Source organism: Pyrus communis, chromosome 5, assembly GCF_041283825.1.
Source record: "Pyrus communis isolate YQ-2024b chromosome 5, ASM4128382v1, whole genome shotgun sequence".
In the NCBI taxonomy this organism is placed as follows: domain Eukaryota; kingdom Viridiplantae; phylum Streptophyta; class Magnoliopsida; order Rosales; family Rosaceae; genus Pyrus; species Pyrus communis.
The window spans coordinates 29,028,474-29,036,935 of NC_142569.1; the positions used below are offsets into that span (position 1 = coordinate 29,028,474).

An 8,462-nucleotide genomic window follows, 5' to 3' on the forward strand; every position below is an offset into this window, starting at 1 on the left:
TGTGCTTGGGTCCTCCTCAGCGAGATACTCAGTTTCCAGTGCATCATGGATGTGTCTTCGAATGAAGATCATTATAGTAGCCTTCTGAGCTTCGTCAACAAGTTTGTCGGCGATAGGTGCCTCGATGGTGGATTGAATACCCTTTGCAGTTAAATGGAGCTTCACATCTTGTACCCACTTCAGATAGTTTCTTCTAGAAACTTCTAAAGCGGAGAAATCGAGCTTGTTCAAGTTTGACATGTCCCTAAAACGGAGGGAGAAAGTGTGATTAGTCATATGGTAAGCCATAGACATATATCGTATAACATACAGGTTCTATAGACATGTAGTGAATTAATTTATGTATGAAAACTACGGGTTTCATCTGGTATGTTTTGAATGAAAACTTCAGGTTTCAAAGGCACTAAATTTGAAACTACAGGTTCAATTTAGTTTTTATAAACAATTACTTCATAATGAGAAGTTCCTGCAAGAAACACAGAATGTAATATACTAATTTGGACATAATGAATTTGACGTTCTTTAGGAACTCATGTGTGAGAGCTTCGTTACTACGAAAGTATGTGACGGTTTAAAGTATAAAAATAAATTATTGAATCATTAATGTCCAAAATTGATCTTCAGGTTAATAATTTTGGATTCATTATCAGATTAATGGACTGCAGGTCATTTTTAATTAATTCAATAAATCGAGCTATACGGGGTCGATTGTAGAAGCAAAATAATATTATTGGTCGAAAAATTTAGGCCCAAAATAATTTGGGCTTAGTGTCGTGGGTAATATGGCACGGGTTTGGGTGCCTTAAGCATAAGGCAAGGCCCAAAGGACCTCGAGTGATGACTGCAGGCCACAGGTGAGGAAGGGAAACCCTAGCCGTAGCTGGGTTTTAAAAGTTGGATCGAGGGAGGGGCACGGGAGCAAGCTTAAAAGCTTGTGGGTTTAGAGCGGAAAGCCCAGCCTCGAGGGCTGGCTACATGGGATGCGGGCAGTGGGAAAATCCTAGCTAACTGGGTTGGATTGGATGCAGGCTGGGGTAGGCAGCGAGCCCAGCAACCATAAAGGCTGTGGCATACAGGAGTGGACCCAGCCAATCTGGGCTGGAAGCATTTTGGGCGTGAGGCTTCAGGCCCTGCAGAGTTGAAATCCAGGCTGTGGCCTGGTGCTGTGTCCATAGTGATGATGCGGTGGTATGACGCACCATATCCCATTCCCATATAGTTTTCAAAATCACTTAGGGTTTAGGAAACCCTAAATATGCTTCTAATGTATTTTATATATTTTGACTCACAAATTCCACATAACAATTTAATTGTGCGATGCATGAAACAAATATATATATTGACAAATATATGAACATATACAATATATATATATATATATATATATATATATATATATATATATATCGAAAGGAAAATATAAACATAGAGGGGTTCATGCATCATGGGAATGTTTTCATGCTTCGTGGACGTTTCAAATATCTTCCTTTATTTTAAGCGTACCTGATTAGCGGAAAACGAATAAGCCTTTGAATGTGGTGGATGATAGCCTCTTCCTACAATGCGTCAATTCCTCAGCTTCTGGCAAAAGCGTGCTGATAACGTGTTGTAGGCCTATTTGATTGAATGATCTAGGGTTTAGGGAGAAAGAGGGGTTCGACAATATTGAGAGAGAAGAGAGATTGATTTAATTGTGAGCTGTCTTTGATTCACCCCATTGTGCCTTTATTTATAGTAGTAGGATAGGTAAAAACATTTCCCTTTAGGATTACAACATTGAATAAGTAATCTACTCCTAATAGGAATATAAGATACATTCCTAGATTCCTCAGGATTTACACAATCACATTCCTATTCTAAATATGACTGCAACAATTATGAAATTAAAAGTAAAATACGAAATTAAAATAGGAAATAATCGCCCAAATACTCATTATGAAACCTAGGCAAAACTCCAAGTACCTAAGTTTGGTCAATAATTATTTTTCTGTTGTAGTCCTATTGGAATAGGAATGTGATTGTGTAAATCCTAGTAAATATAGAAATATATCTTATATTCCTATGAGGAGTAAATTACCTATTAAATGTTGTAATCCTAAAGGGTAAGGAATTAACCTTCCCTACTACTATAAATAAAGGCACAAAGGGGTGGAATAACACACACCCACAATTACACATCTATCTCATTCTCTCTCTATGCCGCACCCTCTCTCTCTTTTTCTGGCCTCCATAATTGTTCAGTAAATTATGTCTACAACACGTTATCAGCACGCTCTTGACGCTGCGCTAAAGAGAGTTTGATCTTCAATCAAGGGAGTATTACGTTTTAATTTTTCTTTTTATGATTAATTTATTATTTTGAATTGATCTACATGCTATTGATTCAATTTAATATTTATGTGTTGAAGGTGATACAATGCATTGAAGATGCAATTTCGGCTTTCCAAGGAGGATCTTTTACAAATTCAAAGGTGTGGAGCAAAAAATAATCACAAGGCGACACGTGGATTTTTGGATGAAAGAGGACAAAAATACCCTTGAGGCATAACCGGATTCCTACGCGTGAGAAGTGGGCAATCATCCTTCAAACAAGTCAAAAGTGCCCAAAGTAGGCAACAATTTGAAAACCTATCTCATAAAATCCCTTCTACAAGGTAACTCCCAAAACCTATTTCATTCCATATATCTTTTACCTCACTTTCCCCTTTTTAGCTAATCAATTAGCTATTTATTTTATTCATTCCATAACCTCCAAAATTATTCCTTCTAAAAATGTGTTAATTGGCTAATTAATGAATTAATTACCTAATTAACCCATTAATTGCCAAATAAATCACCCATTAACCACAAAATACACCCAAAAAAAATCCCAAAGGCTGACCACCTTTTCTCCAAAGGGGACCGGCCATGCCCTATATATACTACCCATTTTCTCTAAAAATGTAAGTCTTTACTCTTGCTAAAATTCTCCAAAACTCTCAAACAATTTTCTCTCTAAATTCTAACTTTGGCATCAGAGGTTCTTTTGCCAAAGCACCCCCCCCCCACAAAAATTCATCGTGGGCGCATGAGACTCTTGGCCTTGACCTAAGGTGTTAATTGTTTTGTAGGTGCAATTTTGTCCAAGAAGAAGAAGGTAGAAATTTGCATCCACAAATTGTTGCTTTCAATGAGAGCTGAGATCCATACTCGTAGAAGACTATCGCGTAAAAAGGTTTTTTTCTCTATTTTTTTCTATTTTCTAGTTCCCTTGTATTTTTCATACGTTCTTATTATTAGAATTTTTTAATTGCAAAGATTCTTTGATAAAATGTAAAAAAAGGAATATAATGACTAGAAATTTAGAAAATTCCACAAGTGAAAATTCCAATACTCAAGAAATGGGAATGCGACGATCCATGAGGCTAAATGTGGTCATAGGCGGAGTGGCACCACCACTACAAGGTTCCACCATGGCCGAAGTCGTGCCATCCAAGCTTGCACGGGCCCGAGCCCAAGCCTCGCACTCACGTGCACCACACGCCGAGCAGCCTGCTTCCATCAAGCAGCCCACTTTCGCGGCACAGCCTGCCCCTGTTGAGTAGCCCACTCATGTGGCCCAGCCTGCTCCCTTGGCTTTTCTAGCAGCCCAAATCAGTCAAAGATTCGTTCAACCGTCCCTACTCCAAATTTTCGAACCGATGATCGAACCGGGAGCATTTTCACCACATTTTTCTGCGGATTTGACATTTCCTAACTCAAATCTTGTGCCCAGAGTCTACCACACTTCCACTGCTCAAGGAGATACATTCCTTCCAAACTCTTTCAACCCAAACGGAAAACAACACTTGTCTAGACAAGTCATAGAGTTGACGAGCGCCCTCGCACAGCAGAAGACCTTGGTGAACCAACTCTTGTAGCGCATTGAGATACAACGTGCCCCAGACGAGGTGTCCCAAAGTAGGACAAGGGCAAACGAAAAACCTTTCCAGTAGTGTCCCAGCAAGCAGCCACTCGACAGCCACGAACCGAACGTTCGGGTAATGTACACTCCCGATTCGACCATCGAGATAGCATATATTCCCATCTTAGCGCGCGAAGGAGTATGTACTCTCAACTAGGCCCACAGACGAGCATACATTCACGGTTAGGGTCACACTCCGATAGTCAACATGAGCAGCCTTCCAGGCGAAATGTTCATTTACCACTAAGCCCGCAAGGAGCATCTTCCACCTCAAATCGGAGTAAACAGAACAACGGACGGAGAGAAGCAGTCACTCAATCAGGCTTAAGTTCAACCGGCAGCCTACGAAGAACTCGCTCGCCTACTAGGAATGTACCACACTCACCGCATTTACGGCATAAACGAGCCAAACATATGAGAAAGCAGCCTAGACTAGCAAGTCATGGCTAGGGGCAGCCAAAAGCTCCACTACCCCTAACAAAGACAAATCTAAGAAAAATTAGAGAGACTCTTGACTAAGCGATTGTGTGATTTCTAATGCAAAGAGGTCACCGACGAACACTACGATGGAACATAACTAACATAAGCAGGTCACCTTTCACGGATAAGATCGAGTAGGCAGAGCCTCCACGCGAGTTTAACATGCCATATTTCACATCTTTCAAAGGGGATGAAGACCCGAATAGACATTTAAAGAACTACTAAAGCGCAATGAGCCTTTATCGAAACTACGACGATATCATGTGCAAGATATTTGCCACCACTCTATAAGGCGAGGCGCAAGATTAGTTATACACCTTGCCGCCACAATCCATCCAGAGTTTCTACGAACTTTCTTTGGTTTTCACCAAAGAATATTCATTATATCGCTCGATCAAAAAGAAGTCTGACCATTTGTTTAACGTCAAGAAGAACCCAAAAGAGTAGCTTCATGATTATGTGAAGAGGTTCAAAGCAGAAAAGGCAAAGATAGTTGGATGTAACGACTTGATAGCTAAAACAGCCTTCCAAAAAGGACTTCCGGCAGACCATCCGCTATTCGAAAAATTAATTATGAAAGAAGATCTAACTCTGGCAGACTCTTTCGCTCTAGTAGAGAAAGATGCACTTTGGGATGAGGCTCGCCAATGCACATTTAAGGACTTAAAGAAGTAACCGACATCACCTCCCTACTATCCAAACCGGAAGCAGAGGAAGACTGGTTCACATGTTTAATGGTATCTGAAGCAACAATATACCATTATATGAGAAGAGCTGGGGGCCCAACTACCTGTATTTCATAGTTCAAAAGCTCTCCTCGATGATATCAAAAATTCAAAAGCTAACTCTGGCGATAGTTGTTTCAACCCGAAAGCTTAAGTTTTACCTTCAAACACACGCAGTCATCCTCATGATGCATTATTCTGCCCAATCCAAACGCGCGACGATAAAGGCGTAGACCCTGGTGGATGCAAAGTTTTCTGACGAACGCCACAACTAGGCCCAAAAGACACTCCAAGGGCAGACAAACACTGGAAGGACACACTCGGAAGCAAGTTTTGTCCTCGTCGCCCTAAAAGATTCTACATAGGAGCAACATGTATCAGCAGTTGAGCACTACCTCCTGATGTGCGTCACACGGCCCTAGCTAACCCTTGCTTCATAATTTAGCTCTAGAATGGTCCAATACCGGCAATTACGCATCTCCTGCTAGGTGTAACATGGCCCTATCTCCACGACTCCTTACCATGCACCAAGATGCTAAGAAGTTAGTACAAAAGTGCAACCGTTATAAGCCCTACAAGCCGATACCAGCATTGCCTGCCAGCGAGCTACACCCGTATACGAGTCTTTAGCCGTTCATACAGTAGGCAATTGACCTGGTAGGACTTATGTCGCCTGCTACTGGGGGCAGAGGCATGATGATCGTGGCAACCGACTACTTTACCAAATGGGAATAAGCAGAGCCCAAGAGGACCACGACTCAAATGGAATAGAACACTTCATATGGAGGAACATCATTTGCTGATTTGGCATGTCCATCGTCATTGACAATGGCCTGCAATTCATAGGCAAAGGTATGGTGAAGTTCTTCCAAAAGTATGGCATTAAGCAACACATGTTCACGCCGAGATATCTTCAAGGAAAAAGGCGGGCCGAAGCATCTAACAAGATGATCCTCGACTACCTCAAGAAATCCCTCACCAACAAAAAGGGAAAATGGCCAGGCGAACTCCCCAGATGTCTACAGGCATAACACACTACCAAAAGATGAGCAATCAGTGAAACTCCTCTCTTTGGCATTTGGCTCAGAAGAAATCATTTATCCCAATGTCATCAAGTCAAGTATCACCGCTCTACTACCAAGCATTGAGTAGAACAGTAAAGAGATGGCCACAAGCTTAGATCTGGTAGAGGAGAAGCGTGAGCAGACTATCACCCGCGTCGCAGCCTACCAGCAGCAGCTCCTCTCCAGCTACAACAAAGGGCCAAGATCCGACAGTTTCAGCCCGAAGATCTAGTCCTAAGAAAAGCTTTCATCATTGCCCACAAAGAAAGCTCCAAAAAGATGGATCACATCTGGGAAGGTCCGTACAAGATCACCAGAGTAGGCGGCAAGAGTAATTACACCCTCGCCACCATGAAACGACAAAAAGATTGAAAAACAGTGGGGCGCCTATAATATGAAGAAGTACCATGTGTGACCTCTCACTACATCAAAGCGCGAAGACTCAAGTAGCTCGACGGGGACCACCTCACAAGCCAATGACCTATCTAGTTGTTATGTAGTTCTTACCTTATAGCTAAGTTCTCGTTCGTTTCGCTCGTTTTTCAATGAGGAATTCAGAAGTAATCACAACTTAGCTCGGCTGCATGCTTACAATAACTGATCACTCCTACACTTCAAAAGAAGACCGCGCCATTCTTAGGGACTCATTGTAGGAATTGCGCCCCTCGAAGAACCAACCATGCTCTCTAGTGTGAAAGGGTAAACCAATTCCCCGACACCCACATGGGTCAGCTCTCCAAGACGGAAGGATAAACTCTACACTCCGAATATCCAAACGTGGATGAGCCTGGCTGCTTTAGTATAACTAGATGCACGATGGTTTACGTCGGGATTCCTAGAAGTAGCCACAATGGTCTTTTTCAAGGCTTAGCTAACTGAAGGATTTTGGGTTTCTTGGCCTAATCCGTGGGGAACCGGGCCTTAGAGACGGAGGGGGCACATTACGCAGTACATTCGATAGATGGCTGCCCTGGAATCCTAAAGCTGCTACCGAGTGCACTAAGGTAGCCTACGGTTTCCAAAAGACTGCCTACGGCTTGCCTTTCGAGCAGTAAAACCATGCTAGACTTATACAACCGCACATTCTTGTGAAAGGTTAAACAAGCTAGCATGCATATACGAAGCTTTATCCACTGCTGACATGCTACGTAGTCGATAAGCTTTACCTCTGCCAAGTGCGGAATGACTTACGCTAAGTCTTAAAGTGTTGTGATACTTGCTACGCAACCTACGGAATTGGAGAAAGCCAAGGTTAACAGCTTAGTGGTTATGCGGATTTGTCTGCTTCTGTAAGTAAGACATTCAGCTGCCAAGCCTATGGCTAACAACTTTGCAAAGTTTTATACCAACACCTACGACTGCATAGATTACGCAGACCTATCTACTTATAGGAAAGTAGCACGCGTAATGAAGCTCAGAAACTGCAAACTCAAGATCTTAAATATGAGGTATGTAACATCCAATCTCATTTTCTGCACTTTCATACTTAACTTGGATCGCGTCAAGCCTAGTCTTCAAGACAACGATATCTTGGCGAGCGGTCTCAAGCTGCAGAGAAGTGGGGGCAGAAATATTAGACCCCTTCAAAGCAATGAGCTCAAAGTCCAACCTGTTGATCTCCTCGGACGAGGAATAAGCTTCAGCTGCTATAGTCTTCACCACCTCCTTGGTAGCCTTACTATATATGCATCATAGCAAGTAGAGCAGTCATTCTATATTGGGTCATATGTTTCACAAAGGAACTTGGGCAAACAAACATTTCTAACGCCATCAACAAACTTGGCACAAACATCCATGTCTTGAAGCAGATCTGGTTTCAAGAGCACACAGATCTCAGCAGCCTTCCTAGAAGCAAGCTTAGTGGATTTCTCACAGCTGCCCATGCGAGCAGTCTTCTCCTTCCTAGCAGGCAAATCTGTCTCAGCAGCAGAAGAAGTGGGCCTTGGCGCCACTTTAGCATCAGAGTCCACCTTATGACTTTTTATAATAGCAAACTTTTCCAAATGTGAACCAAACTTAGCTCCCAACAAACATTTCGGTACAAACTTCGGCACTGGGGGCATGACAGGATCTTTACGTTGAGCAATCTTATCAGCAATTGTACTAGCCATTCTCGACACGGCAGACACCACAGGCTCAGATCTAGCAGCCTTATTTTTCTTCCCATTGGAAGAGGTCATGTCAATCACAGGCTTCTCGGCAGCAAGCAGACCCTCACAAGTAACAGAGGAAATTTTCAGTTTTTCTCAA

The 8,462-nt window shown here is 42.4% G+C and overlaps 1 pseudogene; it reads left to right on the plus strand.

The window, feature by feature from the left end:
- Positions 1-3,680: 3,680 nt before the first annotated feature.
- Positions 3,681-5,158, plus strand: LOC148697093 (uncharacterized; annotated as a pseudogene).
- The last annotated feature ends 3,304 nt before the right edge of the window (positions 5,159-8,462 follow it).